Source organism: Anolis sagrei, chromosome 3, assembly GCF_037176765.1.
Source record: "Anolis sagrei isolate rAnoSag1 chromosome 3, rAnoSag1.mat, whole genome shotgun sequence".
NCBI classification, from domain to species: Eukaryota; Metazoa; Chordata; class Lepidosauria; order Squamata; family Dactyloidae; genus Anolis; species Anolis sagrei.
The window spans coordinates 254,802,682-254,830,476 of NC_090023.1; the positions used below are offsets into that span (position 1 = coordinate 254,802,682).

Consider the following 27,795-nt stretch of genomic DNA (forward strand, 5'->3'; position numbering starts at 1 on the left):
ATGCCCCCCATCTCTGTCCTCTAACATGTTGCTCTTGTTGCCAAGAGTAACAAGGCAGCAAGGGAGGAGGAAACTGCTGCCCACTACCCAGCCCTTTCACCTTGCCTCCTTCCAACTTCAAATTTTTTTGAGTTTGCCTGTGTTTGACACCCAGCTCCCTAGATTCTTTCTCTGAATGAGAGAATTTCTTGAGCAGCACACTCAGTGGTACAAAATCCCTGTCTGGATTCAGGTAAGCACCACCCTATTTTAGCTGTCTCTCTACCTCCACTGACTAAGAAAGCTAGAGGAGAAAGAGGCCATGGTGTGGTGTGCCAAGGAGAGAGAGAAAAAAGGTATCCATCTTGAGTCTTTGTGGGACACTCATTCCCTTCCTCATCAGTGCAGGTGAAAAGGATCACCCATCCTGCAGCAGACATGACCATAATGGCCAGGTACATGGATGGAACTCTATGGCCTACAAGGACCACAGGCAGTGACATGGAAAATGAACTATCCTCTCCTGTGCCAATGGTGGAGATGTCTATTTGGACAGGGGATTGACCCTAAATGGACTTGATCCAGCTGTCTAGACTACTGAAAAGGCCTGGGGCATTAAAGAGTTTTCAGCAAAACCTAATGTGGGGCAAACTCACATGACTCACATCCTCCATTGGACACTTACTGGAAAGTGCTGTGCACAGACAGTAGTGCGTTTTTAAGTAGGTCCAGAGGGTTTTCTTGTCAATGTAGACAAACTCTAGGATAAGTATTCCAGTCTTCTTCTTTTTTTTTTGGGGGGGGGGGGGAGGGGGAAGGCAGTTTGGGCAAACTGGTGAGTCAAAGATCACCATAACAGATTTGAGGGCTTACTGCCACAGTGTCACCATCCCTTATTTCAAGGATACTAACTTTTCTAAATGTGTATCTATCTATCCATATAAATTACTGTTTACAATTTTTACATACATCTGTGTATTCCTTTTTCTCTCCTTCCTTTTTAAAAAGAAATTATGCATTCCTTCTTTTTTGGTGATGCATAAGTTGCCACCCTAGGGGAAAGAGAAGAAAAAAGAACAAGCAAAACGAAGGAGATCATCTGCAGATGTTACATTGTGTTTAAGGGCTCCCTGATCATACAATGGAAACATAATTTTGTCAACAGATGACACAATGTAATTCTGTGCAATTTTTTTAAAAAAAATATTGTAGTGCTTCCCGAACAATGGCCCTAGGTGGTTCATTTCCACATTACTGGGATTTTATTTCCCAGATTTAATTGAAAACTGTGTCAGTGCAGTGATCACTAAACTGGTACAATGCTGCTTATGAAATACTGGGACTTTTCGTTGTGTTTAGAGAAAAAAACATACATGTATATATTTTTAATTTATGATTCCCTTTCTGGCTTTCAACTCCTGCCTCTATATTGGATTTTTCCAGGTTCAAAAGTAACTTTATAATCCTTTGATGAAGAGCCAGGTGCCTAGTAGGGGTGTGCATCTTAGTGTTCCCTTCCTCACAAGCAACAGTGAATCATTCTTGAAATATTCTTCCTTCTGGATAAGAACATGAAGATTAATAAGCAGGGCTGTGCAGGAATCCATTTGGCAATTCAGGATTTGGGAAAATTCGACAATCCAATAGCCTAACAAGTATTGCCAATTGTCAGAAATAAAGTGTAGTTTTCCAAAATTTCTGGAGGCCATCACACTCAACTGATAATCTAGAGCATTCAGTGTTAGATTAAACTGACCACACTATTAATGAAGGCTATCTAAGAAATATCTGTTTCCATAACAAGATCTGTGAGATCTTGTTATGGAAAGAAGTGCACAATTTTCAAGTTTTTCCTAACTGGCTCACAAGTGAAAAGTGTGGTGTCCAAAACTGTAAGCAGCAATATCTGTTATTACAAAGGCCAGCTCTTGTTTTAATGGGATTGCATTTTCAGCTAGTATCTTACAATGAAAATCCTTTCATTTTCATGCATATCAATCCACCAGTTCAAAAATCATGGATCACTTTCCAAAAGAAAGAACAAGGATAAAGTTTCTGAAGCAAAGCCATTTTATCCCTAATGGTTTTCCATGGAGTCTGCAGCAAAATGAGACCCCTGCTTTGACGCTTTTAAAATGAGGTGGATCAAGCACATTATTTGGCAAGCCTGTGGTTGCTACACCTTGAGAGAGAGATATAGAAAACCATGAAGAAGAGAGAATTAAATAGGTGGGAATATATGGTGTCAAGGGAAAAGGTTAAGCAGATTCATGAATGCAAACCAAAAGGAGAAGAAAAAAACATATTCTTTTAAAGCTAAAGTCAGCGGTGTAAGTTAAATTGGATGCGAACATGACTTTTTCTTTGAGACAGCCTGCAGATGGGCTTGTCAGAGTTTTGGATGTCTCCTTTGTTAAGATAAATGGAATCGGCTCTCTATCTGAAGTAAAACATTTGACTATGCTAAAAAAAAAATCTGCATTTTTGCCATGCAGTGTTGTTTAAGTACTCTACTCTTGGGCTGACTAGTTTCTCCTAGAGAACGAAGGCCATGACACAATATCTAGCCTTTGATGACAGTATTCCTAACCCCTCGGAAAGTGTACCGTGTCCTGTGTCTGAGAGCCAACATGATGTAGTAGACAGAATCTGGATTTAAACATTGCACTTAAGAGGTGACCTATCCAAAGAGGTCTTCCATTAAAAAGGTTGTTCAGTTCAACCTTTTCAATTTAATCACTAGTGGTTAATACCCAATGAATGGGGCACATAGGACATTGCCTTGTCATAGTATTGTTCCTTGCCCATTTTACAGCTGGATCTAAATCTTCTAATACCTGGAACACACTTGTGCACTTAATCCTGAAACACTAAGAGCAACAGGGTTTACTTTCCTCCAGTTATGATTTAAATTTGGACCCAACTCTTTGATTAGAGTAGGAAATATACAATTTGTTTTAAATCACAAATTTTAAATACCCTGTAATTCAAATCGTTTAGAATAAAATAAGTTTGATTATGAAGAAAGAAAAGGTCTGCATAACTTGATTAAGAACAAAGTTAATTTCAATACTAATTCCAGGTGTTGAGTGCCCACTGGGGACAAAAATGGTCTTTGAGTGGACAAGTGTGGGTTGTTGTTACTTCTGTTTGGCTTTACTTACATATAAGAAAAATAAACAGTAAAAGCAAGGAAGAGAAGTAGGAGAGATTCTGGTTGAAAGCAGGAAAGTATAGTGATCCAGTGATGCCAGCCTCTGATGCCATCCTGGACAACTGGGTCCTTGAAAAGAAAGCTTCATATAGTTGAAGATATTTTAAACCATACTGCACTGAGTAAAATGCTGTGGTATTTGGAATATAATCTATCAGAGAAGTAGTACTTTGTTCAATAACTAAATATGATTTCATTATATTTTGATCGTAAGTTAATGAAGGATATTACGTCTTTTGTTATGCAATTCATTTATAAAACCACTTGTACAGTTATGGATATATGGTGCCACCTAAGTGGTGGAAGACAAATACACAGATTTCCAGTGGTGGCTTATGGTATGCTTTTTGCTGCTGTCTGGGGCTCTGCTGTGGGTAGTGAGTGGACAACAAAGTAGATAGGATGAGAGTGACTTTGTTTTTCTTTTGTATCACAGACCAATGACTTGTAGCATTCAGATTTTTAAAGTAATATAAAGTTTAACTTCTCAGTTACTTTGAATTACCTTTGGGAAATACATAAGAAAAAAGAATGCCTAGCCCAACAAGAACTAGTAAGAGCATATATATATATAACTCTCACAACCACAAAACCCATATTTATAGTGTTATTGCTTGAGAGAAAATGGTCTCCCTAGAAATTTGCCAGGTCCTCCAGGTGATTCTGGCTAGAGGTTACCAAAGAGTTGCCTTGGAGGATTCCTAGTATGCTCTCTAGAAATCTTTAATGGTGGATCTACACTGCCCTATATCCAGGGATCTGATCACATATTACCTGCTTTGAACTGGATTATATGACTCTACACTGCCAAATAATCTAGGATAAGCAGATTACCTGGGATCAAATTCTGGGATATAGGACCAATGTCGAAGGGGTATAAGTCCTCCAATAAAATTTGACAGCATGCTTGTATCAGAAGTGTGATATTGGTCATGTCTTTGATTTCACATCACTGTGGTCTAGCCAGGAATGCATTCCCAATGGATTTTTGGGGAATGGGAGTTCTAAGGACTTTGTCATATTTGACTTTTTCAGTATCGCTAGGAGGACAGAGCCTGCCGAATCCCATCAAACGATGCACAGTTACTGACAGTGGGGCTCCATCCTCCCAGCATCCTGACAGTGTCCTATGATAGAACCTTGAGAACATGGGAACATGGCGACACTCCCTCTGTGGGATGAGGAAGAGGGCAATGCTGCTGATGTGGGGCATGGAGTGATGGTTTCCTCCGCTGCCTGCCAGATTTGCTCCACTGCTCCACGGCTACCCCAATTTCCTCCTGGCTTAAGGACTCAATCTGATGAGGTCTTACTATCGATAAAGAGAAAAGAAGAAGAGTTGAAAGGGGGAGGGTATTTGTTGTCACCAGAGGCCCACCCACACTAGAGAATTACAACACTAACACACCATTTTAACTACTCTGCTACATTCTATGGAATCTTGTAATTGGTTGTTTCAAATTAATAACCAGAGTGCCTCTGTGCCTCACCAGACTGAAATGCCCAGGATTTCATTGGGTGGAATTAAACTAGAATTATAGGAACTTTAATTGCGTAGTGTGAGTGGGCATCTACTGAGTGAGCATTTGCCATGTTGCTCATAGGAATTTGTTGGAGAGAAATGGAAGAAACCTCCATCATGCAGGGCCATAGCTAGGTGCGGGGGGGGGGGGTATTAAAGGTTCGACACCCTCCCCCCCCGAAACTTGGTTTACTCAAGAATTTTCACTCATTAACCAAGTTATGAGTAAGCCAGGTTTCTTTTTCAACCTGACACGTTTCAGGGCAGGATTGAACTTTTAAACCCTCTCCCCCCTCTGGCTATGCCCCTGCCTCCATGTATATTCTTTCAAACAAGTTTAAGACAGAAATGAAGACTGAGGTTTGCTACAGGTACTTCTCTCTGTCTCCCTCCACCAAGAACACTAACTACTAGGCCTGTCGGTTTTAGTTCGTTAATTCGTTATTTCGTAATTAAATCGTTATTTTTACCATTTTCGAAGCGATTTCAAAACACTTTTTCAAACCCGGAAGGGTTTAAAAATATCGAAACAGCAGCCCCATATATTTTACGAGCTTCAGCTCGTGTCGTTAATGGGATGGAGGCTGCTGTGCTGACTGAGTGCTGCTGCTGGTGCCTGGGAGCCAATCCGGCGCTCCCAAGCACCCCAGCAGTGCACCGTGGCAGAAGCCGGAGCCGATTGGATGGCGCGCGCGCCATCCAATCGGCTCCGGCTCCTGCGCCCCCCTCCTCCTCCTCCTCCTCCTCCTCCTCCTCCTCCTCCCAGTTGTGTTGCAGGAAGTGCTAGGAGGAGGAGGAGGAGGAGGAGGGGGGGGCGCAGAAGCCGGATGGCGCGCGGAGGCCGCTTGTGAGCGCGCGCGCGCCATCCAATCGGCTCCGGCTTCTGCGCCCCCCTCCTCCTCCTCCTCCTCCTCCTCCTCCTCCTCCTAGCACTTCCTGCAACACAGCTGGGAGGAGGAGGAGGAGGAGGGGGGCGCAGAAGCCGGAGCCGATTGGATGGCGCGCGCGCGCTCACAAGCGGCCTCCGCGCGCCATCCGGCTTCTGCGCCCCCCCCTCCTCCTCCTCCCAGCTGTGTTGCAGGAAGTGCTAGGAGGAGGAGGAGGAGGAGGAGGAGGGGGGCGCAGAAGCCGGAGCCGATTGGATGGCGCGCGCGCGCGCTCACAAGCGGCCTCCGCGCACCATCCGGCTTCTGCGCCCCCCTCCTCCTCCTCCTCCTCCCAGCTGTGTTGCAGGAAGTGCTAGGAGGAGGAGGAGGAGGAGGAGGAGGAGGGGGGCGCAGAAGCCGGAGCCGATTGGATGGCGCGCGCGCGCTCACCCGAGGAGGAGGAGGAGGAGGGCGCAGGAGCCAGAGCCGGATGGCGCGCGGAGGCCGCTTGTGTGAGTTTTCAGGGCTGTATGTATGACCATGTTCCAGAAGCATTCTCTCCTGACATTTTTCCCACATCTATGGCAGGCATCCTCAGAGGTCTGTTGGAAACTAGGCAAATGGAGAGTTATATCATCTAATATTATCTATGGAATGTCCAGGGTGGGAGAAAGCCATTCAATGCTAATCAAGGTGACCATTACTGCAACATTCACACTTACTAGGCCTGTTTGATCAAGAAAAAATTTGTTTCTAAAATGTTTTGTAAATATTTACGAAATTTCGTAAATAACAAAACATTTTTTTGGAAAGTTTTGTAAATATTTTAAATATCGAAACAAAAAAACACCCCAATTACGAATCGAATTTAGAAACAAATTTTTTCTTGATCAAACAGGCCTACTAACTACAAAGCAATAAGAGCAGGGCCTACTTGGAAGTGCCATTTTGGTGATGCCTTCTTCCTCTTCTTCTTCTTCTTCTTCTTCTTTTTTTTTTTAAAAAAAACATTTTTGTGGTTATTCCAGCAACATGTTAAATTGTAACATGTATTAAAACTTAAGTTTTTTTAAAAATTAAAGTCTTTGGTATCTAATCATTTCATCCTAATTTGAATTTGTACAGGCTTTTAAATTATACAAAAGTTTAATATGCTTTTGGAATGTTCAGATTATTTCTATTGTTCTAAATTTTAGATTACTTAAACTGTTTTTTTTAAAAAACACTCAGAGATCTTATGATATAGGGCAGGATTTATTTTATTTTATTTATTTATAAGATGGTCTCAGGGGAAAAGTCATGTTTGCATCCAATTTAATGTGCACTGTTTACTCTTGCTAAAAAAAGAATATTTGTCAGCAAAAGCAAATATTGGACAAGCCTAATTCATGAATCTGCTTTCTAGACAAGGAATCACACTTTTTCCTTGCATTTCATAATGGGGTCTCCTTCTTGGTGGTTGTGCAGGCTCCCAATTCTGACATCAGCACAGTCATTTGCAAAAACCAAGAGCTTTGCTGGAGCTCTACGGCCTGCTGGGATTAGCAGAAATGATATGGAGGATGAGGCTGATGGTCCAGCAGAACTGATGCAGTTTCAGCTAGACACCAGCATGGTTCAGTTGGGTACATTGTGCCCTGACTTTAGCAGCCATTGTAGCCTTGCCGTATTAGTCCCTTCATCATACCACAGCTCATCCTTGTTCTTCTGCCATCACAAGTAATTCATCCTTTATTTCTTGTGTAATAAAGGCCCTTGAACATGTGTGAAGAGGTTAAACACCCTTCAAATCTCCAAAATAGTTTCTGTTCCTTTATATAGGCTTTGACATTTCAAACAAAGGGATACTTTGGCCTGATGCAATCCTTTGTACATTTTATCCACAGTTCTGTGTATCAGGATAGTTTTTGCCTTCCATACTTGAGACAAAGGAAGTATTAATTCCAGCATCCACCTTTATAGCCTTCAAAAGAAAGAATGGTTGCTCTTGTGTCTTTCGCAGGTTTTTATACCTTGAAATTACTGCACCAATAATTAAAAGAAATTGCTCATTGTTCAGATTCTTGCAATTACTATTTATTCTCTGCTGCTATTGTCCTCCAGTGTGAGGAATTAATTTTTCAGAATCACAATTTCTTAGGATTTTACCCTGCATTTTCCTTTATATAGAGCTTTGATTAGAGCCACTATTATTGCTTAACTGGTTTAATTTGTGGGAAATGGGAAAATTAAAACAAAGGTGGTGGCAGAAAAATGGGGCACCAGTCACTAAGTTTGTGGAGGAAGAAATGAAGGCAGGTTATTTAGGTCCAGAAGCTGAAATACTCACTTACTTTCTGAAAGTGGCCTCAAATCAGTTATAGAATATTCAGTATCCGTAGTTTGACAGTCACTGGAGAAATTTAGCAGTGGAGGCAATCAACTTCCTGGCCTCCAATTTATTCCAGAGATGCCAATCTAATCATTCTCATCATCTAATCATTGTTTTCTGCCAAACTGTTTCCAAACTGACGTATGTGGTTAGTGTGTGGTTAGTTATTGACTCAGAGTACTGTTCTGAGATTGAATAGTCTGTCAGCCTTGGTTAGTTGGTCAGCCAAAGGTTTTTCCATATAAAATATGAAGAAATTAAGAGCCGGTGTGTGTGTGTGGGGGGGGGGGGGGAGAGTAATAATAGTCTCTGGAGACCTTGGTTTGAACCCCCCCCCCCAACAACAAAGTTATTACAAGATACAGTTCAAAACTTGATGGCAAGTTAAAATGTTAAAATGAGCCAACAATGTGTAGTAGCTTGATGCAGCGAAACCAGGGTTTTTATCTCTGCTCAGTCATTGAAACCCACTGGATAACCGTGGCCAAGTCACACAGGTTCAGCCTCAAACTCATAAATAACTTGAAGGCACATTGAAACAACAAATTCTAATCAAAAATGACAAAAATAGAATTCTTACCTATTCTTAACAGTGTTTGAAGCATTGCTGAGCGTGCATGTGCACAGCATGAAACAGTGTAAAAATGCATAGTATCACTGTGGGATGGAATCGTAAGACCTTGGTCCCACAGAAGACCACTTGACTGTTTTTTGAAGTGTGTCTCTAATTTGTAAAACCATCCACCTGCATTTGAACCATACTTTAGCACTCAGTACTGTAAAGTGAAGTAGAATGCCTGCCGAGGGGGAAAGCAATATATTTTATATTCTGTCACATCCTGCCTGCTTTGCTTTATGATGTTTACACTAAGGATAGCTTTTGGGTACAGAAATATGGAATCATCAGTTTCAAAGAAAGGATAATAGAGTCCTAGTTTTCTCTCCGGAGACATTTTTAAGCAATCTCTTTACGTCCTACTAGTGCTTTTGATGGCAGAGTTAGGAGATGGTGTTACATTTGAAAACAAGGTCCAAGCGCCAACAATAACTGAACGTCATCAAGATTGACTACACTGAACTTGCTGTATGAGGCGAAAACCGATAAAATACTAATCCTATCACATGGGATTTCACTCCCTGCTGGAACTAATCTCATTAAGTTAAAACCACCTGAGGCTTAAGAGAGACATACACTGCCATGAGAAATTATATTTATCCCAAACGAGTGAAGAAGATGGGAAATGTGTGTATTTTGGCATGGAAAGAATTATAGTTTATACATTGCCTTTGACTTTGCTGGCCTTGAATTTCCAGCGGAAGTTATTATGTCATCCAGCACTACAATTACATATCCTGGCACTTTTTTTTTGGTTCAACACCTTCTCAATTCAAATAGTTTTTTTTTTAAAAAAGACTCTTTGTAAATTAATTTCCTAAAGAAAATAATGGCTGGAAACTAAAGCAAGCAAATTGAAAGAGGTATACAAGGAAACCTTACCTAAAAACCTTTTTTTGAATTGGTAGCAGCTTGTGTAAGATAGGTATTTTTTCCCAAAAACCAACCTCAAACTTGTCATATTTCACTGTTACATTCAATTTTAAGATGGTTCAGTGAAAACTGGCTGTTAAGCGAGAAATAGCATTTATTATTTATCAACAACTGTCCTAACATGCATTTTATGACTATTTTTGCCTCTGTAATACAAACATATGGCCCATTTCCATCACTGTTGGTTAAAATAATGATTAGTAATAGTAGTAGCACTACCATCTTTACAAAATGCAAGACATAAATCCTTGCATTCAGCAGATTACATGTCCAAGTTTTTTTTAAAGTGTGTCTCTAATTTGTAAAACCATCCACCAGCATTTGAACCATACTTTAGCACTCAGTGGTAATAGAAACCCAACAGCACTTGTGGAGGGTGCAAACGTGTTTTCTGCTGCTCTGGAGGCATGGATTCAAATTGCAGGGGGGAAAATATATTTCATCTAAACATCAGGAAGAACTTCATGGCAGTCAGCACACTTGGCAGTGAAATATGCTGCCTCAGATTCTGTTGGAGCCTCCTTCTCTGGAGGTGTGCTGGTACGGCTGTACCAGGAGATCCAACTTTATTTGCTTTGTATTAAATGTTTGTTTGCAGTCCTAGGTTTCAGGGTTCTGCAGAAAGGTGGCTTCCTTTGGTTGCAGTCGTAGGGCATGTCACCTGTCCATCATCGTTAAGTTTTGGTTCTGCCCCTTGCTCAGGGCAATTGGGAAGGGAAGGGAGCCATTTTTAATTAGTCTCAGCAAGGAAAGCTAATGTAGAGGACATGTGCATGCTTCTCCTGTATAAAAACTTCAACCCTTAAGACTTTCCAGGGGAGAACAGTCTTAAGAGCATCCAAAGATCTCCAAAAATTTCCAGGGAAACATCCCCAAAGCTTTGAGGAATTTCGGAGGGTGAACAGTTTGGAAGATTAAAGAACTCCAGCTGGAGAATCTACTGGCCTTACTGGTAGGTCCACTCGGTGTTCGAGATGCAGTTCGACCCGGTAGCGGAGCTCACATCAGTAAGGATTAGATTACAGTCAGCCTGGGAGAAGTTAAAAAAAGGAGTTTTCTTTTAAAGTAAAAAATCAGTTATTGAAGACAATTGCCTGTCCTTCGTGGACAAGATTAGGAAGCCACCAGTTGCATAAAAGCCTGAAATCATTTATTTAACTTTACTGAAGACAAGATAAGTTTCTGTTTGATTGTTCATTAATAAAGGACTTTGTTGTACTTCACAAGCCATCTAAAGATCATTTGTGGTGGAAAATCTCAGAACTTCTCTTCAGGGCCCCCTGGCTTCCCGCTGGGCTCAAGTCGCAGGTCCTATTTAAAGGCAATTATTTACAGGCCCAGTGCGCGACAGAACAGGAGGCCTTTAAGTACCTGGCAGAAGGGGGTTGGATTGGATGGTCCTTGAGGTCTCTTCCAATTCTAGGATTCTATGTGGCTCTAAGATTGGAGAAAGGATAAAGCATATTTTAAATTCAGGCATCATATCCACTCACCTTGTATTTGCTACCGAACACAATTGAAAGTGCTGGCTTTAGCCTATAAAGCTTTAAACGGTTTTGGTTCATCTTACTTGTCTGAACATATCTCCCTTTATGAGCCAGTTAGAGTGCTAAGATTGGCCAGGGAAGTCCTACTCTTGGTCCCACTGTCTTCACAGGTGGTGGCCCCTCGGCTGTAGAACTCCTTCCCAGGTGAGATTAGAGTGGCCTTCTCTCTCCTGACATTCAGGAAACAGCTGAAAACCTGGCTATGCACACAGGCATTGAACAAAATATGGCAATACTTAAGCAGCTAAAGGAATTCATGGGATTGATGCAATGGCTAAATGTTTAATGTTTTACGGCTCTGTTTTTAATGATTTTAATGTATAGTTATTCTTTTAGTTGTAATGTATTGTTTTATATGGTTGTGGGGCATTGAATCTTTGCCATTTATTATATTGGAAACCACTTTGAGCTCCCCTAGGAGTTGAGAAAAGCGTTAAAGAAATACAATAAATAAATAAATTCAAATCCCACTTTACTGATTGAACCTAGCAAAACACAGCCTTTCAGATAATACTGTATCACAACTCCCATTCACTCTAGCGATGATGTCTAATCATAGAATCATAGAATCAAAGAGTTGGATGAGGTCTCTTCCAACTCTTGATTCTATGATTCTATGATTCTATAAGAGACCTCATGGGCCATCCAGTCCAACCCCCTGCCAAGAAGCAGGAATATTGCACTCAAATCACCCCTGACAGATGGCCATCCAGCCTCTATTTAAAAGCTTCCAAAGAAGGAGCCTCCACAACACTCCAGGGCAGAGATTCCACTGCTGAACGGCTCTCACAGTCAGGAAGTTCTTCCTCATGTTCAGATGGAATCTCCTCTCTTGTAGTTTGAAGCCATTGTTCTGCGTCCTAGTCTCCAAGGAAGCAGAAAACAAGCTTGCTCCCTCCTCCCTGTGGCTTCCTCTCACATATTTATACATGGCTATCATATCTCCTCTCAGCCTTCTCTTCTTCAGGCTAAACATGTCCAGCTCCTTAAGCCGCTCCTCATAGGGCTTGTTCTCCAGACCCTTGATCATTTTAGTCTCCCTCCTCTGGACACATTCCAGCTTGTCAATATCTCTCTTGAATTGTGGTTCCCAGAATTGGACACAATATTCCAGGTGTGGTCTAACCAAAGCGGAATAGAGGGGTAGCATTACTTCCTTAGATCTAGACACTATGCTCCTATTGATGCAGGCCAAAATACCATTGGCTTTTTTTGCCGCCACATCACATTGTTGGCTCATGTTAAACCTGTTGTCCACAAAGACTCCATGATCTTTTTCACTCGTACTGCTCTCAAGCCAGGCATCCCCCATTCTGTATCTTTGCATTTCGTTTTTCCTGCCAAAGTGGAGTATCTTGCATTTGTCACTGTTGAACTTCATTTTGTTAGTTTTGGCCCATCTCTCTAATCTGTCAAGATCATTTTGAATCCTGCTCCTGTCCTCTGGAGTATTGGCTATCCCTCCCAATTTGGTGTCGTCTGCAAACTTTATGATCCTGCCTTCTAGCCCTTCATCTAAGTCATTAATAAAGATGTTGAACAGGACCGGGCCCAGGACAGAACCCTGTGGCACTCCACTTGTCACTTATTTCCAAGATGAAGAGGAAGCATTAGTGAGCACCCTCTGGGTTCATCCATTTAACCAATTACAGATCCACCTCACCATAGTTTTGCCTAGCCCACATTGGACTAGTTTCCTTGCCAGAAGGTCATGGGGGACCTTGTCAAAGGCCTTACTGAAATCCAGGTACGCTACATCCACGGCATTCCCTGCATTTACCCAGCTTGTAACTCTATCGAAAAAAGAGATCAGATTAATGATGAAGAAAACATGAGTTGCAGTCTAGCATCTGGAGGGCCAATCTTACCTACTCTTGGAATAAAGATGGGCAGTTAACATTGTTGGGCATTTTGTGACTCCAACCCATATTAACATGGACAATAGTAGAGGGTGATAAAAAATAAAATCTATATAAGAGGGATACAATTTGCTCAAATCGGCAAATCATTCCAGCCAGTAGAGGTCACTGTGCAGCACACAGTCCATTTGTGCTATACCACATCCAGCCACTAGAGGGAGAGGTACGCTGCATATCCTAATATGCATTTGTGCAGGTACCTTTCCCCCGCTTTGAACTTGACAGTTTGGAATGTTTACATGTGTCCAGACTGCAGGAATCAAATAAATTGACTTGGTGGGCCAGATTAGGCCCATGAGCCTTGCATTGACACATGTGTACTACATTATCAATGACAAACCATCTCATGTAAACCATAGTTTACCATTGCCTTGGAATGGTTATTATTTGCTCTCCAAACTAAGATGGCAGGGCAAGCTGAAACAAGGCTTGTAGTGACAATTCTTGGGTTAGCATTTCTATTTTGACCAAAAACTAGTTTTAGCTATAGTGAGAGGAAACATCAAGCTTCTACATTAATGATGCCTCATTATTGTAAAAGTAACATTTTCAGAAGCCAGCTTCTTTAAAACACACTGAGTTAACAGCTCGCCTGTAGGAGCAGTAATTAGTTGGGAACAATCGTCAACTAATTAAAGTAATAATAAATGAGAACGAGAAGCTAAAATCCATCCCTTCTTGTCACAGTTTGATGGCTTATGACTATATTGAAGAAAAAATGGGAATGTTAAAGTAAGTCATGGAAGCATTATCACAGATTTGGTAGAATTTTACAAAGGCGAATAAACCGTTATTTCATTGTTTGGAGAACCAATCTTTCTCATGATGTCAGAGGGATGCAGTCTCAGTATGGCTCAAATGATGTTGGATGGGGTATGAAGCACATTTAGCAACCCCGTGTGGTTTGAAGAGTGTAAAATTAAAGGCCTTGAAAGCAGTCAGACCTCTAAAAGGCTTGTAATTACAGTCCTGTTGGAAGTCAGCATTGTGCCAGATCATTTGACCTTCAAATGCAGTGTTTTTAAAACTCACTATTATTGCGGGAGTTCTTTTTGGTCCAATGCATCTGCTGGACATGTTGTAGAAAGATCTGTGCATATTACAAGTATTCTAAAATGCATTTATTTGATAGTTGCATGTATAAAGTGGTTGTCAAACCAGCCCTATGTATTGTAAAGTGGGATTTATCAGGAGCGAACCAAACAGTTGTATTGTATTTTTAAAAAATGAAAAACCACAAAGTTTGCAAACTTGGCATTCTGTTAAATGTCCTTTGACCAGTAGCTGGCCACTTGGAATGCCTCTTGTGTTGCTATAAGAAGGTCCTTCATTGTGCATGTGGCAGGGCTAAAGCTGCATTGTAATAGGTAGTCTGTGGTTTGCTCTTCTCCCCACTTGCATGTTGTAGACTCCATTTCTTAAGGTTGGCTCTGCATCTCGTGGTGCCAGAGAACAGTCTGTTCAGCACCCTCCAAGTCATCCAGTTTTCTGTGTGCCCAGGGGGGAGTCTCTCATTTGGTATCAGCCGTTGATTGAGGTTCTGGGTTTTAGCCTGCCACTTTTGGACTCTCATTTGCTGAGGTGTTCCAGCGAGTGTCTCTGTAGATCTTAGAAAACAATTTCTTCATTTAAGTCATTGGCGTGCTGGTTGATATCTGAACAGGGGATGGGCCGGAGATGTCACTGCCTTGGTTCTTTCACTATTGGTTGCTACTTCCTGGCAGATGTCAGGGGGTGCAATACCAGCTAAATAGTGTAATTTCTTCAGTGGTGTATGGTGCAGACACCATGTGATAATGCAGCATTAAGAGCCACATCCACTGTTTTAGTGAGGTGAGATGTGTTCCACACTGGGCATGATCCTCGGCAGCAGAGTAGCAAAGTGCAAGGGCAGATGTCTTCACTGTAAAGCAGTGGTTCTCAACCTGGGGTCCCCAGATGTCATTTTTCACCTTCAACTTCCAGAAATCTTAACAGCTGGTAAACTGGCTGACATTTCTGGGAGTTGTAGGCCAAAAACATATGGGGACCCCAGGTTAAGAACCACTGCTGTAAAGTGAGATGAAACCAGGTTTCCCAGTGAACTTCATGTATCAATGTCTGAACCTGGATCTCCTGAATCTCCAACTTTCCAACCAGTTTGGCATGCAAGTCCATTGCTCTGTACAATCTAAGAATTCCTATAGTATATTCCCAGAACACGCTTGTGTCTCTCTGCTGAATATAAAGTTGAACCAAGTTTTACTCAAAATATCAAATACTGAGGCTTAGTGTTTGTTTTACACCTACAATTTTCTCATAAAGGTAAAAACACATTTTGATTTGATACACTTTTGAGGAACTGCAGGGTTCCACGGATCACAGTTTGAAAGCCATTTAGGACCCATATAGTAATAATACAAAAACTCAATATATATATTAATGGAATAACAGATGTTCATGGTTTCATAGATTAAGTTCCCCACAAGCCAGGGCAGAATGATCAACTTTATTGTGATAAACTATTGTGAATTTCTGCTGTTGCCCTTGAAATTAGAACACTGGGGTCGATGGAAACATGAACTTGCTCCTACAAAGCTATTACTGCTACTGGAAGTGTGGTACTGAATTATGTAGGACTGTGCTGAATGTTTCAACCTGTAAAGCTTTGCGATCATAAAGGATTTATCCCTGATGTACATTTTCTTCCTTACTTTTTACTGATTTTTTTATTCCTGTTTGTAACTTTTTAGATCAGCATTTCTGCTCTTTCTAAGGGCACATCAACATTGTAGAATTAATGCAGTTTGGTATCACTTTAACTGCCATGGCTCAATACTATGGCATTCTAGGAGTCTTAGGTTGGTGAGGCACTATTCTGGCAGACAACTCGCATGATTCCTTGGCAGTTAAAGTGGTGTAAAACCACATTAATTCTACAGTGTAGATGCACTCTTGCTTTAACCAAGGAGAAGGCCCTGTCTCTTATCCCCACCAAACGTGACTGTGATGATGGTGGGACCAAGTGTAAGGCCTCCCCAGATGATCTTAAAAACCTTGGTGGTTTATAGAGGGTGATACGTTCAGACAGGTAAACTGGGCTGGAATGTTTAGGGCTTCATAGGCTAAAGCCAGCACTTTGAATTGTGCTCGGAAACTAATAGGTAGCCAATGGAACTGTAACAGGAAAGTTGTGTGCTCCCTGTACCCTGAGCCAGCCGTGCATTGGACTACCGGGAGTTTCCGAGCAGTCTTCAGAGGCAACCTCATGTAGAGCGTGTTGCAGTAAATTATATGGGATGTAACCAGAGCATGGACCACAGTGGCCAAGTCAGACCTCCCAAGATATGGGTGCAACTGGCGCACAAGTTTAATTGTGCAAAAGCCTTCCTGGCCACTGCCAAGACCTGGGGTTCCAGGCTCAGCGGTGAGTCCAAGATCACTCCCAAGCTGCGAATAGTCTCTCATATGGGAAATAAACTCCCTAGAAACAAGAAAAATCAAAGAAAGCAGACATCCTAAATCAGCAGGAAGTGGTTTTTTTTTCAGGCACTGAATTGGAGGCAGGGAGAAAGGGGGCGGGGGAAGCTTGACACTTTAGTTCTATCAAATGGGATCAACATTTCTTGGTAATTCTGTCTAGCTGGCCAAAAATCTTATTTTCTTCTGCAGAATTGCTTACCAATTAAAATCAGTGACATACAAGCAAACTGGGTGGAACTATGCCAGAAGATAATTACTGTCCCATGCTATTTGCATTTTGCCCAAATACTAGTTTGTGTTTTACACTGAAGACAGCATAGGCTAGAATGTGGACTCAATGAACTAGAAATAGAGATTGGCAAAGAGCAAGGTAGGGTTTCTGTGCATCAAAAGCTGTTTTCCAAATTAGGGGGAGGGGAAGCTAGATGTGAATGGGCAGAGGGGAGAGGGGGAAAACAGCGTTAGAGTGGTCTTAAAGCAGAATCTCATTAAAACAGCTGTCAGAGTGCCTCTATTTTGCCCTCACCTCCTGGATTCCATAAGAGGCAACTGTCATTTTGAGTGAGCATCCTGCCAAAGAGGCATTTACAAATAAATGAAAAATGTCACAACTGATTTGGCTTCTTTTGGAATAGTGCATGTCAGCTGTGTCACAAATGGTCTTTGTTACTTTCGCTTTCAGATTTCTCAGGTGGACATTAGGAAATAGCTTTTGATGGTCCTGGACCTTTTTAATTTGACCTGGGTAAGTTCTTTATCTCTGACCTTTTGTTACATTTTGTGTGGCAATTTCGGAGCCACTGGGAAGGCAATCTCCAGGCTTTGCCCAGGCTCTTCCAAGACCCACCAAAAGAAAAACAGTTAAGTCTGACTATTCTTCTAACAAAATGTTACCAATATTTCCGCACACTTTGAAGCATTGCCGATATTATTGAGGGAATATTGCATCGTACAGCTGTTTCTTGTTAAAAACAATTGCTTTAATTATTGGTAATTATTTTAGGTTGTATTTCCTATTAAAAAGTGTGTTCTGCAAGTTTGATACATAAACACAAGTTGAGTATCTCTTATTAGAAATGCTTGTGATGCAGATTTATCCAGTGTTTTGGACTTTTTGAATTTTGGAATATTTGCATATATGTACATAATGAGCTATTTTAGAGATGAAATCAAAGTTTAAACCGAAAAATCATGTATGTTTCACATATACCTTATATACATGGCCTGATATTAATCTCAAACACTTTTTTTTATAATGTTATGCATGAGGTCAAGTTTGTGTACATCAAACCAACCAATAGCAAAGGTATTGTAAGCTCAGTCACCCATGTATACAATTTTGGAATTCAAAGCATTTTGGATTTTGGACTGTTTTGGAATTCCAGATAAGAGATAAGGAAGCTGTAATGCAAAAAGGAGCAAACTGTATAGAAATGTTTTTGATCACAAAATAATAGTGATTCATAAGTTAATATGTCTCATCTTTCAATCAAAGGGATTCCCAAGGCAACTTAAAACATTTGAAAACAAAGTAAAAGAATGAAAAAATAAATAATAACAAATGAAATGGCCACAACAGCAAAGCAGACACAACACAGATTCAGTGAAACACCAACGGTACAGGATACAATATATTGTCATAAGTTTTCATGGCCAGAATCACTGGGTTGTTGTAAGTTTTTCGGGCTGTATGGCCATGTTCCAGAAGCATTATTTCTTGACATTTTGCCTGCATCTATGGCAGGCATCCTCAGAGGTTGTGAGGTCTGTTGAAAAACTAGGAAAATTGGGTTTATATATCTGTGGAATGTCCAGGGTGGGAGAAAGAACTCTTGCCTGTTGGAGGTGGGTGCAAATGTTTCAATTGGCCACTTTACTTAGCATTTAATGGCCTGGCAGATTCTAAGTATAGCTTCTTACTGCCTGAGGGAATCCTTTGTTGAGTTGTCCCTGAGTGTTTCTTGTCTGCAGTTCCCCTGTTTTTGAGTGTTATTTGTTATTTACTGTTAAGATTTTAGAGCTTTTTTAAATACAGGTAGTCAGATTTTGTTCATTTTCATGGTTTCTTCCTTTCTGTTGAAATTGTCCACATGCAGGCCCACTGAATTCACTTTCTGCCTGAGGATAGGTGGAGAAGGCAACCCATTCTTGAAGGTCTCTTAGGTCCCTTCCACACTGCCCTATATCACAGGATCTGGGATTACCTTCTTACCACAGATTATCTGGCAGTGTAGACTCATATAATCCAGTTCAAAGCAGATAGTCTGGGATTGGTTCCTGGAATAAAGGGTGGTGTAGATCTTGTCTTAGATGCAGAGACAGATGGCTGATGTTGGAAATAGGAGGTCATTCCTGTTCAAACTATGGTATACCAACCCCATTTCCCACATGGATGAAGAAATTAAGGATGGACATCTCCAAAGCTGGCATATTTATTTCCTCTTTAGATATGTCTTGCCTACATGATAGGATCACGTGATGGAGAGTATTTGGAATGACCTTCTACAGCATTAAACCGATCTAGGGCTCGTGAACCTAGAATGAGAAGGCCCTAGACTTCAATCCAATTTGCCCAGTGTCATTTGATGTTGGCCCCAGATGACTTCAAAAAAACCAATGAAGGCCCCTTTTCAGATATTCATAGGCTGAACCATTTAGTACTGTAAAGTTTGACACTTGCACTTTCAATCGAGCTAAGAAACTAATTGGCAATCACTGCAGCTCCTTAAGAACTTGTATGTCAGCAATCTGCCCCCTGTATTTTGGATCAGTAGCAATTTCTTCACGCTTACAACAGCCTTGCGAAACATGAACTGTAATAATCCAATCTAGAGTTTCCTGGGGGTAGGGATATTATTGTCAATTAAGTGGTCTTTATTTGTTTCTGTATTTATTTGTTTTCTTCATTGAGAAAAACAAATTGAACATTATCAGAATGTATTACCATCTCAATGGTGGTAATGGAGTCTTTGGGATGCTCATAATACAATCTCATGCATATTTACCCAGAAGCAAATCCCATTCTATTCAGTGTGGTTCACATCTCGGCAAGAATGTTTAGGATTACAGTCTGAACTACTTGTTATTAATGCATAGAAACAGACTATGTTCATTTTTCTTTTAGCTTGTAGCTGCCTTACGCAGGGAAAATATTTTGCTGAGAGAAAAAAAATGACCACAAGTAACACTCAGTTAACCCATACAGTCTTTTTTGTAATAAGGGTACATTTTTTCCTACTGTGTTTGTAAGGATAATGCTTGATTTGAGTTTTAGATGGCCCATGGTATGTATGGTCCTTGGATTCCTCTTTCCTCCTTGCATTTTTAATATGAGAGCGAGTAATAAAGCATGTGAAGCTCAGGTGAAATTTGTGATATCTGTGATATTGCTGTGCTTTTCAAATAGCCCATTTTGCCACAACTATAGCATATTCCATTTATAGCACTCTTTATTATTTATTTATTTATTTTTATTTACAGTATTTATATTCCGCCCTTCTCACCCGCAGGGGACTCAGGGCAGATTACAGTGTACACATATATGGCAAACATTCAATGCCAATTTGACATACAACGTATACAGACATACACAGAGGCTATTTAACTTTTTCTGGCCTCCAGGGGAGCTGTCGCTTTCATTGTCCATCTGCGACACTGATGAAGTACTTCCGCATTCCCCACATGCTTTTGGTGGAGTGCTTTGCTGGAGTCTTTTTTTTATGGCCTCATAAATTAGTTAATTTAGCCTCCCCACACAAGGTGGTACCTAATTTTCCTACTTGACAGATGCAACTGTCTTTCAGGTTGCAAAGGTTGACAACAGGATACACAATTGGTTGGAAGCCCACTCAAGCCTGGGCTGGCTTCGAACTCATGACCTTTTGGTCAGAGTGATCTTAATGCAGCTGACACTAAGCCAGCTGCGCCACAATCCCAGTACCTCATTAGATGGGCTAAAATTCGGCTGCATACACCGGTTCCTCTTTAGTTTTGTCACAGGGCCTGCCAGCTCCCATCCTATGATGTACATCTACTTCTAGTGGGTCTCCATGGCAAAACTGATGTGGAACTGGTGTTTTCCGCTGTGGTAGCAACACAAGAGGTGTTGCATAGAGATCAATGGAGTGAAGCCAGATGGCGCGTGCTTCCCCCTGTGGAATGAGGTAGGGGGAAAAGCCGGTGATGTGGGGCATGGGGCAATGGGTTCTCCCCACTCCCTCCAGACATCATCAGATTCACCACTATCCATGGTGATTCTGGAGGCAAGCATGATAAGATCCTTATTGTGAAATATAGCACTTAGTAAGCATCAGGAACCAAGACAAAGAAATGACATAACACATTCAAAGAGGCCTTCTGTCACTCTATTTAGAAAAGGATGTGGCTTCTCCCCCCCCCCTTTTTTTAAAAAAAATAAAAGTTAAACTACAAAATTAACTCTTATAAAAATCTGAGCAGAATGACAAAAGGAAAGAGCTTAGTCCATCCCAGAAGGATCTTAAAGAAACACTGGCCTGCTCTAGTTTCTCCACCAAGGCAAATGAACACACAGTGGCTCTTTGGTTCCTCCTCAAAGTAGAAGCAGAGATGCAAAGGGTTGGTTCTTCTTTTAAGTTCACTCTGGATAGACTAAGCTCTCACCTTTTCCCATTCTACTCAGCAAGTTTTTTGATAACTTAAAAAAAGAGTTGAGTACTTAGTCTATGAGTTACAGTCCTTATAATGAGTTACAGTCCTTATAATGACCCATGGATAAGTGAATCTATTTGTGTGTGAGAGTAGTAGTAGTAATAGTAGTAGTTGCTGTTGTTTTGGGGGCCAATTTTTGACTGAAATTTCTAGACTTATAGAAGGGTATATATAGCATATAAGAATCATTACACATGTTCCCTTAATTATTCTCTCTCTGCTTTCTGTATAGAGTTATAAAATATTAGGTTGCATTTCTGTGGACATGTCTGCATTGGATAACTTTTTGCCCAGTAGCTAACAAATGTTGGCAATTGGAAGCATACCTCTGATATACCTTCAAGACTGTTCTCCATGAAATCACTGGAAAGACTGTTTTCTCTGTGTTGCACATGTGTAAATTCCTCTACAGAAGCAGTTGGCATTTTTGCCTGATGTAGGATGTCTACATTCAGTTCAATGATGTGGAAATGAATATGCAGGGCTATGGAATATGCAGATGCACTGTGTATGAAAGTATACTCTCTGTCCAGGCATGAGGGGCTTCAGCCCCCCCCCCCCCCTGAAATTCTCAGTGTGGTCTGTGAGAAGGCCTTACTGGTGTATTATTTAAACTGTTATGTTTATTCATATCGTGATCTGATCATCATGCTCAATATATCCCATATGCATGGGGGTATTGGGGTAATGATACAAAAGGTTTGCTGGGGTAGATCCTCACCCCCCCCCCTTTGAAGCAAACTCACCCCCCCATCAAACTCAGCACCCCCACAATCAAAATCCTGGCTCTGACTCAAATTTCTGTCATTGGAGTATATGTCCCCCCACATGGGAAAGCTTGCTTCCACAACTCCCGCTGGAATGAGCCCTCCTCCGTAAATTACCTGCTTCCCTCTTTTATCTCGCCCGACTTTTTAATTACTTTTAATAAGTTTGTCTTCTTGATTACTACTTGTTGCCCGCCCATTATACTGCCTGTGCTTATTTTTTTTATTTTTCATATTGTTATGTATTCATGTGTTTTATTTATTTATGATGCTATTGTTTATTGTTCGCGTTTTTGGTTTGTGTTTTTGGTTTTCTTTATTGTAATTGTCATTTGGGCTTGGCCTCATGTAAGCCGCTCTGAGTCCCCATTGGGGAGATGGTGGCGGGGTAACAAATAAAGATTATTATTATTATTATTATTATTATTATTATTATTATTACGGGCCTGCCTCTGTCGTTTCATAGACGTGAAATGTGATACATATGGCCAAGCAATATCAGAGTGTGGCTGAAAGGGGGGGGGGGGGGGAAGTATGAACAGGAAGAAAAGACAAGCAAGGAGGGTATCAGTTTGGTTTTGCTTGAGCCTACTGGGAAGGATAAGGTTTCCTCTCTGCCTTTCCTCTCTGCCCCAACCTCCCCCAAACTGAGTTAACTGAGTGTCAACTGCTCTTGCACTGTGAACGCAGTTTGTGGAAATGGAAATAAGCTGAGCAGAAAGGTAGAAATTGCCCAGAAAAGAAAGAAATTAGGACATTCTGAAAGCAGCTGAAAAAGTGAAATGTCAGAGGATTGATTGGGACTATCCCAAATCAGTTTACAGGAATCATGCACATGAATGCACATTACTTGTTTGTTTGGCTGTATAGACGATTGAATGTGTTGCTTCAGTTGTGCAATGTTGTCATTCATCACAAGTTGCCTAATACAATTAATGCATCATGCCATATGCAAATATTTTATACAGCTTCAGTGTAGGATCTCAGCCAATGCGTGAATATTTCAGCTGCAAAACATTGAGCTTAGTCATTATAATGATAATGTAATTGGTGGTGATATCCATGTATATAAATCAGGGGTAAAGAACCAATTCCCCTTTAGAAGCTTTGTAGAGGATTGTGGGAGTTGTAGGCCAAAGTACTAAAAAGCTAACAACTCCTCAATTGCTTGTCTAAACCATCAAAGCGGGACAAAGAGGGGCATCTGTCATGGGAGTAAAGCATGGCATGATTGGAAGTGTACTTGCACGAAAGGAAGCTTGTTCAGATTTTTACTTTCAAGTGACTGTATTTGGAATCTGCATAACAAATGTACATCTTGTGCTGCAATTGCTGCATTTTTAGATTGCTTATTTGATCTTGTCAATTAATGCTCATTTTAAAATGCTTGTTCAAGTATAATTTTTAATTGCTCATAAAATGCATTTTAAATGCTTTTATAGGAACAATTTGGTTTTAACAGCCAATTATTCCTTCCAAATAAAGTGTTAATAGCTAGAAAGGACCAGGGAAATGCTTCTCAGTAACTTGAAATGAGTATCTGTAAGTGGATTCCCTTGATAGTCAGAAATTATCTCTTGCCTTTTGCATAGATAACTGTCCTGCACTGTATATCTGCTGGATCTATTTTTGAAAATGCAACATTCACAAAAAATCCAGATGCATCATTCATTGAAAAAAGAGGCCATACAACCTCATCTCTTACCCTGTTTCTATATTGCACATAAAATGAGACTAAAGCAATGTGAAAGGGCTGTAGAATATCTACACTTTGCATAAACAAAATGAATCAATTGAAAGCCCTGTGTATAACCCAAAGGGCATCCTTTTAGAGTGCTTATAAATCATAAAGCACACCCCTGTTGCCAAGTATGAGGAATCCTATTGCAACTTTCATTCATTTCCTGTCAGTTCTGACTCCAATTTCGACCATAAGTCACTGGCAGTCATGTTCACCTTGCCCTTATAAATGAGCAGATTGATGAAATGGGACAATTCACCAGTAGGAATTCGTCTGCTTGATTCCTATCATTTGTGCATTGTAACCTTGCTTAGGGATTAGGAAACACTGCCACTTTAGATTTGGCTATATTGTGCTAAAAATAAAACAACAACCTCGGGGTTTTCTCCCATTTGGAATATGAAGAAATTTCCAGATATTGGTGAATTCTACAATAAGCAAGCTGAAATAAATATAATGGCTCCTATTTCCACTTCCCGAATCCAGTAAGTGCAGTTATTGCATGCGTTAAGAATTAGGTCCCATTTACATTGCCATATAATGAAAAAGAAAATAGCTCCAAAAACACTTTTAAAGAAAACTAGATCACCTACCCCTAACAGAAAGATTCAAAGGCCACTGAAATAACACAGTCTTCATTGCACACCTGGAATGCCAAAGAGTTGGAGCCAGCATTGCCTTCCTTACGGAGAATTCCACAGTTGGAGTGCTGCCCCAGAGAAGGGCTGAACACATGTACTCATCACTCTAAGCTTATGGTGTTGTGGGACATGGATCAACCCCACTTCTAAAGATCTGAAGGTACTTCCAGACAGTAATTTATTGTCAGTGAAAATGGGTTAAAGTCACCTGTTTTTGCCCATATCACTGTCCCCACATGTGGCCAAAAGATGCAGGATTTCCCGGGGTTGTCCCCATGCCAGCACAATAACTACTGCACAGGCATGGGGCTACCCCAAAAATTGTCCCCAAAGCCCTTAAAATAAAAATAAAAACTTACCAGGCACCATGAGGCTTCTCCTGCAGACCTCCTGACATATAGAAATTATGTGACAGGAGGTATTGGGGGGGGGGGAGGAGCGATTTTCCTTCTCTCTTACTTCTTGGTGCATCATGTCTATGCCCCAGGAGGCATGCGGGAGAGGCCTCATGGCACCTAGTGAGTTTTTGTTTTTATTTTGAGGGCTTTGGGGGGAGTTTGGAAAGAGGGAGGTGCCCTCCTCACTTCTCCGGGCGTTTGGAAGCCCAAAAAAGTGAGGTGGGTGTGGGGACTGGACCCCAGGAGAACCTAGGAGGCAGTCCCCACAGTGTCCATGCCCTTTTAGACCTGGGCCTTTCATGAAGACCTGGGTTTAATGGGGCATTTGATTAATTTGGGGCAAAGCAGACTTTTCCTGCTTTGTCCTGAATTAATGCTCTTTTACCTGAGGTGCCTTGGATAAAAGTCTGACAGAGCCCACATTTTGGACCCAATCTGGAAAGGCCCTTAGATTTCTAATGGACTCACATGGGAGGAGATGACCTTCCAGATCTCAGATCTCAGCTCTACCAAAATGAAAATTGGTTCCAAAAATTTTCTGAAATAATATTGAAATAATACTCTTCTTCCCCAGGAAGCCCAAAATACATTGTTGGCTTAGGCAGACCTTTCATGTGTTGTTGAAAAATCAACCCTCTCCCTTATAATAATAACTATACATTTGCAACATATTTTTAGAGCTTGGGTGGATGTCCACTAAGCTTAGCCCCAGCCCAACCCCAACCATTCCTAGAAGGATTAATCTATTATTATTTTTCACCAAGTCTAAAACTGGTTTGTCAGGAAGCCCCTAAACCATAGATAATGGCCTCAAACCCCTTGTAGAGGTTTGCATTGAAAAAAATAAGGCTTCCCCTATGTCCTGATTAAGATTTATGCTTTAATAAACAGATTGGGGAGAAGACTCACATATATACACAAAAATTGGGGTACAACTATAGATGTATTCCTGGGCACTCAGAGAAAGTTAATATAAAATGTGCTTGGGAAACAGAACATCCAGGAAGTTCTAACGGTTTAATCTGATCAACTCTCCTTTTGTGATTCTGAGGAAACCCATGGAGCTAAGATTAGTCTGTGACTATTGACCTTTCTCTCACCTCATGAGCCCCACCCTCTCAGCCTCAAGATATATTTTTTAACTTTGTCACACAAGAAACACACACACACATGCGCGCACATATACAAAGTCATACATTTCTTTAATTAACACAACAGACCCAACATTTTCTCTCTGTCTACTGGATGTCTCTTTCCTTCTTTCCTAACTTCTTCACTGTTGCAAAACTTTGCATAATCGAACTGCCAGCTCCAATATGTTATCATTCTGTTTCTACAACTGAGCCCCTGCTGTACAATTGACAAGCACAAGATCAATTAGACCCAAGGCTATCAAGTATAACTTATATTATGTAGTGGCTATGTGATTTTGGGCTATGTGGCTGTTTTGAGAAACAACACAGATTCTTCCAGTGGACTCCCTGTTGAGAGACTGTCTGCCAGCAGGACCCAGGACTCATCAAAGACTTTTTTTTACCCACTTGATTGTTACCCACTTTGCTTACCCAAGTCTCACTCTATTTGTAGAGTGTTAAAAACTCATTCTTTTCAGTCAGCACAATGGGGTTCACACCCCCAGAGGCAGGCACAGCAACAAACCTTAAATTTTGAACCCCAGCTGCCCCGGTCTGTGATGTCAGGAGGAAGTCTCAGCCAATGAGAAGGTGGATCCTAGGAGACTTATCTCCTGACCAACCAGGGTGGGTGCACGAGGTTTGAATAGCTGCCAAACTATATAAAATGTGCTCCATTTTTCTGTATGAGTTATGTCAGTTCTTTTGGCGATTACACTGTTTTGTCATCCATCTGTCCAGGTGACTAAATCTTTGTTGTTATCTTCAAACCTGGTCATGTTTTTTCTAGTTTTCAAAATAGTATGGCTTGCTGGGCAACGGACATATACTGACTCCTGGTGGTAGATAGCTGATTTCAGTAACACGTGGCCAAATGCAGATCTGACATATGGCTGAATATTTCTGCTGCACTGACAATGAGGGAGCATCTTTTACCAAAGGCAAAGTCAACTGACTGACAAGCTCACTGAAGGGCACATTTGATAAGGTGTATGGTGCACAGCTGTGTCCTCTGCTTCCTTACCATGGCTTCCACTGTTACCTGTCTTTGGAAACTGACTCACTCTGCCTAATGGTAGGGTTGATCCTAATGCTAGGCTTGACACCTCCCTTGAAAGAATACAATTAATCATAGATGGGTGATCTGAATCTTTCAGACTCTGCTCTAATATCTGCACTTCCCATCTTCATTTCTTGCTATTTCTAACCAACCTTTAAGATGAGGGCCACGGAGCATCCTGTCTTATAGAGATGGATCTACCTGATCAGAAGCAAACATGTGTCTTATTGTTGGTCAGGGCAGTGTCAAATCTTGCTGAAAGCTAGGAGGTATGAGATATCGATTGTACTTGTCAAGATGGAATAAGAAAGCAGTGTAAAAGAAGAACCTCAATAAGATCAATTATGTTTTAGCTATTAATCCTTAGGTTATATCCTCTGTATGTTGAGATCAACTTCCCATCAACCTCAGCTATCATGGGGAATGGTCATGAATGATGGGATTCATAGTCCAAAAACATATAATGGACTGCAGCTTCTCCAGCTCTGGTCTAGAGTAGACAACTGTGGCTCTCCAGTTTTTGAGCTCCAGATCTCAGCATCAGTTACCATTACTTATTGTTTAGAATTGTTGTGCTGTGACAAAACAACCCCTTAGAGCAGTGTTTCTCAACCTGGGGGTCGGGACCCCGGGGGGGGGGATTGCAAGAGGGTGTCCGAGGGGTCGCCAAAGACCATCAGAAAACACAGTATTTTCTATTGGTCATCTGGGTTACATGTGTAAAGTTAGGTCCAATTCTGTTGTTGGTGGGGTTCAGAATGCTCTTTGATTGTAGGTGAACTATAAATCCCAGCAACTACAACTCCCAAATGTTAAGGTCTATTTTCCCCTAACTCCACCAGTGTTCACATTTGGGCATATTGAGTATTTGTGCCAAGTTTGGTCCTGATCCATCATTGTTTGAGTCCACAGTGCTCTCTGGATGTAGGTAAACTAC

The 27,795-nt window shown here is 41.1% G+C and overlaps 1 protein-coding gene across 2 annotated transcripts in view; it reads left to right on the plus strand.

Moving 5' to 3' along the window:
• Window positions 1-27,795, plus strand: part of NAALADL2 (N-acetylated alpha-linked acidic dipeptidase like 2) — a 972,343-nt gene that overhangs the window by 49,762 nt on the left and 894,786 nt on the right. The window contains exon 2 of one of the 2 annotated variants that reach the window (XM_067466051.1): window positions 17,112-17,174. The gene's annotated coding sequence lies outside the window, so the exon portion shown is untranslated. Of the gene's footprint in view, window positions 1-17,104; window positions 17,175-27,795 lie in introns of those variants that run through there. The other variant, XM_067466050.1, reaches the window with a different exon arrangement.